Genomic DNA, 8,285 nt, shown 5'->3' with positions numbered 1-8,285 from the left:
TGGGACATGGGATGTTGTATGTATGATATTTGCAACATGGGATGTTGGGACATGGGATGTTGTGTGTTTTGTGACATGGGATGTTGGGACATGGGATGTTGTGTGTGATATATTGATAACATGAGATGTTATATGCTATTACTATTACTATATACGTATGTTTATTATGGCCTAATCGACGTACGCATCTTTAGAAGATGGCACCAAGACGTCAACCGCAGCCGATGCCCACTACTCATGAAGAACTACAGCAAGTTATCGCTAACGCCATTGCTCAATATGCTGCCTCGCAAGGAGGACCAAGCGGAAGTAGCTCGAACATTAACGGCAACCAAAATCCTCCTCATGGTAACCCTAAGTCATTAAGACATACCATGGCCTAAATGGATTCCTTTAGCAGATGCTAATGTCGTTCCTATGATGTAATGTATGTGCAGGGTGCACCTACAAACAATTCTTGGACTGTAAGCCCATAAACTTCGACGGCACAGGTGGCGCTGTTGCTTTCGTCCGCTGGGCAGAGAAGACCGAGTCCGTACTTCGCATGAGCAAGTGCGCATTGGATCAGCAAGTCACCTACATCTCAGGGCTATTTGTGGATGGAGCCCTATCCTGGTGGAATCTACAGGTCCAGACCCTTGGAGAAGCCGCAGCTTACGCACTAACGTGGACAGAGTTGAAAGAGCTTATGCGCAAGAAGTACTGTTCTCGCGCGGAAATTCAGAGGTTAGAGACCGAATTCTGGCACCTAAAGATGGAGGGTCCCAAGATAGCTGAATATGTTCAGAGGTTCCACGATTTGTCGCACGTGGTACCCTATATGGTTACGCCTGAGTTCAAGAGGATTGAACGCTTCATTTGGGGATTGGCCCCTCAAATAATCAGCATGGTGACTTCTTCCAAACCTGCAACCATCACAGAAGCCATTGATCTGAGTGTGGCTCTCACCGAAGAGGCGATTCGGTTGAACAAGTTTGATGAGATTGAGCCCAAGAAGAAGGAGACTCATGTGGAGTCATCTGGTGGTAGTAAGCGAAAGTTTTCGAGTTTCAAGCAAAGCACCGGGATGGTGGTTAAGAAGGGAGAATCGAATGCGCCAGCTCAAGATACGGCTGGTGGTAGAAAGAAAGGGAAGGGATACATGGGTGCACACCCCAAGTGCAACTCATGCCAAAAACATCACTCTGGTCGTTACAGCCTGAGAGTTTGTGAATCATGTGGGAAGACTGGTCATACGAAGGATTTCTGTTGGGCTAATGCTGGCCGGGGAGGCCAAGGAGGAAATGGGAATAGGAACAACCGTGGTGGTGCTGGGAATCACCCACAAGGAAATCAGGGAGGTGATGGGAACCGTGTTAATAATGCTAACCAAGCGGGCGCCATGAATCGGAACCAGGGAAACCATCAAGCTGGAAACAATGGTGGAAACGGGCAGAGGCCTGGATGTTTCAATTGTGGAGATCAAGGGCATTTCAAGAGGAATTGCCCAGAATTAAACCAGGCACGCGGAAGAGTTTTTAACATGGAAGCCAGGGAAGCGCGCCAGGATCCCAATGTTGTCACTGGTACGTTCCCTGTAAACCAACGCTATGCATCCGTTTTGTTTGATACTGGTGCCGATTATAGCTTCGTATCGTTAGAATTTAAGAACATGCTTGGTTTAGCCGCTAGTAAGTTAGATATTCCATACTCGATTGAATTGGCAAATGGGAAGTTAGTAGAAGCTAACGAAGTGATTCGAGGTTGCGTAATCGAATTGGGAGAGCGTGAGTTCGCTCTAGATCTACTACCCGTCCAGTTGGGAAGCTTCGACGTGGTAGTAGGGATGGATTGGTTATCGAGTAACAAGGCAGAGATAGTTTGCCACGAGAAGATTATTCGTATCCCGACCGACGATGGTGAGACCATTGTTGTTCATGGGGAAAAGCGTGAGACGCCGTTAAGGATGATTAGCTGCCTGAAAGCAAGGAAGTGTTTGAAGAAGGGATGTGTTGCTTTTCTAGCACACATTGTGGATAAGAAGGCTGCCGAGCCAAAGATCGAAGACATCCCTGTCGTGAGGGAATACCCAGAAGTCTTTCCAGAAGACTTGCCTGGCTTGCCACCTCAAAGGCAAGTGGAGTTTCGCATCGACTTAGTTCCAGGCGCTGCGCCTGTGGCTAAGGCACCTTATAGACTCGCTCCGTCTGAGATGCAAGAACTGTCGACACAACTTCAAGAGTTGTTAGACAAGGGTTTTATCCGACCAAGCTTCTCGCCTTGGGGAGCTCCAGTTTTGTTTGTGAAGAAGAAGGACGGTAGTTTCCGTATGTGTATCGACTACAGAGAGTTGAACAAGCTGACAATCAAGAATAGGTATCCCCTGCCAAGAATCGATGATCTGTTCGACCAGCTTCAAGGTTCAAGCTTCTATTCAAAGATCGATCTTCGATCTGGATACCATCAGCTACGGATACAGGAGGAGAGTATCCCGAAGACAGCCTTCAGAACTCGATATGGGCACTACGAGTTTCTGGTTATGCCGTTTGGTTTGACAAACGCACCTGCAGTGTTCATAGATTTGATGAACCGAGTTTTAAGCCGTACTTGGATAAGTTCGTGATCGTATTCATCGATGACATCCTGATTTATTCGAAGACAAAGGCTGAGCACGAGCAGCATCTTAGAGCCATTCTGGAGCTGCTAAAGAAGGAACAGCTATACGCCAAATTCTCTAAGTGTGAGTTTTGGCTAAGAGAAGTGCAATTCCTTGGACACGTGGTGAATGGAGATGGAATCCACGTGGATCCCACCAAGATCGAGGCGATCAAAGATTGGGAAACGCCAAAAACGCCAACCGAGATTCGACAATTCTTGGGTTTGGCAGGCTATTATCGAAGGTTCATCGAGAACTTTTCAAAGATCGCTCAACCGTTGACACTCCTCACGCAAAAAGATAAGAAGTTTGATTGGGGAATCAAACAGGATGAAGCGTTTCAGATATTGAAAGATAAGCTTTGCAACGCGCCAATCTTAGCTCTACCAGAAGGCACTGACGATTTTGTGGTATACTGTGACGCATCGCGTCAAGGATTGGGTTGTGTGTTGATGCAACGTCAAAAGGTTATCGCCTACGCATCACGCCAACTGAAAGTGCACGAAAAGAACTATACCACGCATGATTTGGAGCTAGGTGCAGTGATTTTTGCCTTGAAGATCTGGAGACACTACCTTTACGGTACAAAGTGCACAATCTTCACAGATCACAAGAGCCTCCAGCATATATTCAATCAGAAGGAGTTGAATATGAGGCAAAGACGATGGGTCGAGTTGTTGAACGATTACGACTGCGAAATCAAGTATCATCCAGGGAAGGCGAATGTGGTCGCTGATGCCCTAAGTCGTAAAGAGAGAATCAAGCCCATAAGGGTTAGGGCTATGGAAATGATAATTCAAACCGACCTTTCCTCACGCGTTCGTGCAGCACAGAAGGAAGCTCTCAAGGAGGGAAACCTTGAGGAAGAATATCTCCGTGGGATGGAGAAGATATTGGTGCCAAACAGGGAAGGAACGTTGTGTTTTGAGAAGAGGATTTGTGTTCCTCTGTTTGGTGGTTTAAGAGAGATTATTTTTGATGAAGCTCACAAGTCACGGTACTCTATCCACCCTGGAGCGGATAAGATGTACCAGGATCTTAAAGATTATTACTGGTGGCCTAGGATGAAGGGCGATGTTGCTATATACGTGAGCAAATGCTTAACTTGCGCCAAAGTTAAGGCGGAATACCAGAAGCCTTCGGGACTGCTGCAGCAACCGAAAATTCCCCAGTGGAAGTGGGAAGAAATCTCCATGGATTTTATTACGAAGTTGCCAAGAACGCCAAAAGGCCATGACACTATCTGGGTGATAGTGGATCGCTTAACGAAGTCAGCACACTTCTTGCCTATCCGCGAGAAGGATCATACAAGCAAATTGGCTGAAATCTACATGAGAGAGATTGTTACACGCCATGGAGTACCTCTCTCGATTATTTCTGATAGAGACGGGAGGTTCGTATCGAGGATATGGCAATCCTTCCAGGAAGCTTTTGGCTCAAAGCTGAATATGAGCACAGCTTTTCACCCGCAGACCGACGGTCAAAGCGAGCGGACGATTCAGACGTTGGAGGACATGCTGAGAGCATGTGTGATGGATTTAGGCGGTAGCTGGGATAAGCATTTACCCCTGGTTGAGTTTTCATACAACAACAGCTACCACACCAGTATTGGTGCCGCGCCATTCGAAGCTTTATATGGGCGCAAGTGCAGGTCGCCGCTCTGTTGGTCTGACGCGGGTGATAGACAATTGGTAGGTCCCGATGTAGTTCAGGAAACTACAGATAAGATCGCGCAGATTCGAGATCGCATTAGCGCGGCTCGTGACCGTCAGAAGACCTACGCAGATCTGAAAAGGAAACCTCAGGAGTTTGAGGTTGGGGATATGGTTTTGTTGAAGGTATCACCCTGGAATGGTGTGGCACGCTTTGGGAAGCGTGGGAAGTTGAATCCGCGCTACATTGGCCCTTTCAAGGTTTTGGAAAGAATTGGGACCGTAGCATACAAGTTGGATCTACCTGCCGAACTGAATAACGTTCACGATACATTTCATGTATCCAATCTGAAGAGGAGTCCAACTCAAGTTAACGTTGCCATTCCTACCGACGAAATTCATATTGATGACACGCTCCACTTCGTTGAAGAACCTGTTGAGGTCACGGATTGGAAAGTAAACAAGACCCGCCGGAGCAGTGTCAAGCTCGTCAAAGTTCGTTGGAATGCTAGACATGGTCCTGAATTCACCTGGGAGCGTGAGGACCGAATGAAAGAGAAGTACCCCCACTTATTTCCTAAGAACCCTGCTTCTACAAGCAGAATTTAAAATTTCGGGACGAAATTTATTTAACGGGGGGAGAATGTGACAACCCTCACAAAACCAGGTATCCGTACGACTTAATTAACTATTAATTGTTGCCTAATTACTGTGCTTAACTGAGATTTCTGATAAACTGCTACTTGATTGTTGATACTTGTACATATCTGCATCATACTTTGATTTTTCCGTCACTACATTATTTACTTACTGAACTCTAGTGACAAACATGATGCACAAAAGCACAGTAGCATTTGGACGGATAACCTATTTGACATGCTGATATAGCCAGCATCAGGCAAACACTGCCTCTAAAGGCCTGAATGAGCCAAAAATATTTTACTACACCCATAGTGTGTGTAGGGATACAAGGGTTGTTAAACTGCGTCTCTAGGAATAAGATACAGAGATTGGATGTGCCTAAAACGTACTCTAAGCACGAAACACAGCACTTTTATCAACACACTAGCTTCTAGCTAATTAATAAAGTGCCAAAATACGAGGAAATATTCCTGACACTTTGCAGAATAAATTGTGTCGCTAAAAATATTATTTACAACGCTTAAAAGATTACTTAAGCACTTTAACGGATTACTATCCAACCAAACAACCGGACTATACCCGGAACATAAAAAATATTGAAAGAAATATTATTAGTATTTTTCTGAGCCAGTTAGGGTCCCTGATTACCCTAACACCCGCATTATAACGCATCAAACAACTAACGGGGTTAATCTCTAAAAGTAACCAACTTAATGTAACTGAACTCTAACCGAACAATCAAGATCCAACCGGGTACCCCCCCCCCCCTTTAGGCCGGTTCCATTCTAATGGAACTAGGAGTACACTTTTGAATATTTTAATTGTTGATTGTGGATATCTAGAAAGCATAAGAATCCGTTGGACGATGAACCAAATTTTGTCTATAAAAACCCCACACATACACAAGACTTGCCATCCATTTCACCAACTCACTCTCACTCCCTCTTGCTCTCTCCCTCTCGGCCGTGACTACCCACACCCACACATCCATCTTTCGGTTCTTGTCTTGCCATTCCAAGTATATACAAGTGTCGGGGATCACGTATAAGGAGCTTTGAAGCAAGCGGAAGTTAAAGGACCTCGCTCATTTGCTTTTATCCACGCCATTTTCGCCAAAGATCTTCCCTAGCCCCGAGCTAGAGGTATAACATTCAAAACTCGCTCTTGATCGTATCTAAAGTGGTTAAAAGGATTTTTAACGGTTAAAAGTCGGAAACCCATCTTTTGAATCTATAAAGTCTTCTAAAACTCGAATATTGTTGGTTAAAAGCTTATAACGCGTGTAAAAGTCGTAGTATTCGAATATGTTGGTTGTAGAGACCCGATCTACGATGTGGTGGCTCTTATCATCGTTTAACCCGACTTTGTTAAGATCACGAATCTTGACATAAGCTTGTTTCTAGCGGTACGAGGGTTAAAAGGTGAAACTCCACCACACGGGAAACATGAACTTGTGTAAAAGTGTTTTGACATGCAAAATAGTATTTAAAACGAGCCGATCTACGTATGTATAAGTGGTACATTCGTAGAACCAGGTGTCGAGAAAAATCATGTTTTATATAAGTTGGATAACATGCTAACAAAGATGATTTTTATAAACTACAAGTGTATAAACACTTGTGAAACGAAAGATCCGACAAAATAACAATTTTTATAAAAGTTGTCGGGAAGTTGTAAAGGATGATTTGTTCCAAAAACGGGGTTTTTACAAGACTAAATTATTTTATACATAGATCCACTAAATATAAGGTGATCTACATTACGACTTTCGGAAAAATTACAAGTTCATGTAATAATGCGATCTTACATACAAGTTGGCAAGTATGATTTGTTGAAACTTGTTTAATGTGTTGGAAATTGATTGGTTGATTTAAAAGAAGTGTTAAAATGATTTGTAAAAGAAAATGATACGCTTGAAAGCGTGGCCACCTCCAGTTACAGGGGAAACTCTGGCGAAATTTTTCTAAAATCTAACACTTAGAAATTATTTACAAGTGTTAGAGTTATTTTTGAAATGTTTACAAAATATATTTCGCCATGACTTTATCACAAATATTCGGAGGTGGGATTTTCACAAAAATAAACGTGATAAATATTTATTCGATAAATATATTTTTCACAACACTGTTTATGATTATTTTGTGAAAATGTATAAATATTATTTTTAGAGTAAAAATAATATTTACTAACTTTGTCGAACCCAAAATAATACCAACGCCTTCACGACAAACATATAAGTTACAACGGTAATTACTATTACCACTAAATCGCCAAAACGTAACTTACACTTTATACGGAAATATTCACGAATGCGTATCTTGTCGACGTATTATTTTGGAAAGTATTATACGAAGAGAAAATATATTATTTTTGAGAAAAATAATTATATTTTGGAATGAGAAATAAAATATATTAAGTGAGACTTAATATTATAAACGCACATGTATTAATTCCCCCATCCTTGGGAAGGAGATTTTCTACCAAGTATATACGCGGAACGGTTGTCTAACTGTTTCCCGAAAATGTAAACTATAAAGCTAAGGCATGGCCATCCGTCTAATAGAATTAGCACATGTAGGTCGTTGCACAGCAGTTGGATATTTGGATTACTTGGTATTGTGACGCACTCACTGTGAGTTCATGTCCCCCTTTTCTCTTAACTGTTTTCAGTTTTATAAACTGCGGGGGTGAAATACATGTTACTATGATTATGAATATGTTTATACATGGTATGGTTAGCGTAAGGAGGTTTGTTACTTAGATCATGTGAGTGGGTAGGCGGAAACTTGAGGCCATTAATCCTCATAGTAGGACCGAGGGACAGGAGCGGTAGATCTATCTGGGTGTAGCGAGCCCAGCCCCAGGTCCAGCTGAACGGACCTCGGGGTGACTTAGTGCCCGACGCATAAATCCGCTAGGTTTGAGTCATCCCTACTTGCACTTCACACATATCAATGGCCTTGCAAACCATTGGTGATCTCTTTTTCCTTATTTGCTACATACCAGGTTTTTGATAAAGATAAAGGTTTGTTTACGCACTATTCGCATGAACTCGCTCAACATTATTGTTGATTTTTCAACTTACATGTATTTCAGGAAATTAACGATCTGGCGCGGTATGGCTTGTTTTCCGCTGCATTAGGCCCGAGGTCATCCAGGGTTCGAGGCTTGTGACTCTTTCCTGGACAAGTCACAGTCCCTGAACCATGTTTACTTTAAGTTTGCATTTGTAATGTTTAGACAAGTTATGGTTGTTGGGTGTTAACCCGTTAAGACAATGTTTAATATTTTTATTTTCAATGGATGATCTTGCATATTTTTAATTCATATAGCTTGTTATGATTAAGCTATGGTAT

This window comes from Helianthus annuus, chromosome 8 (assembly GCF_002127325.2).
Source record: "Helianthus annuus cultivar XRQ/B chromosome 8, HanXRQr2.0-SUNRISE, whole genome shotgun sequence".
NCBI lineage: Eukaryota > Viridiplantae > Streptophyta > Magnoliopsida > Asterales > Asteraceae > Helianthus > Helianthus annuus.
This window is presented reverse-complemented; position numbering follows the sequence as displayed.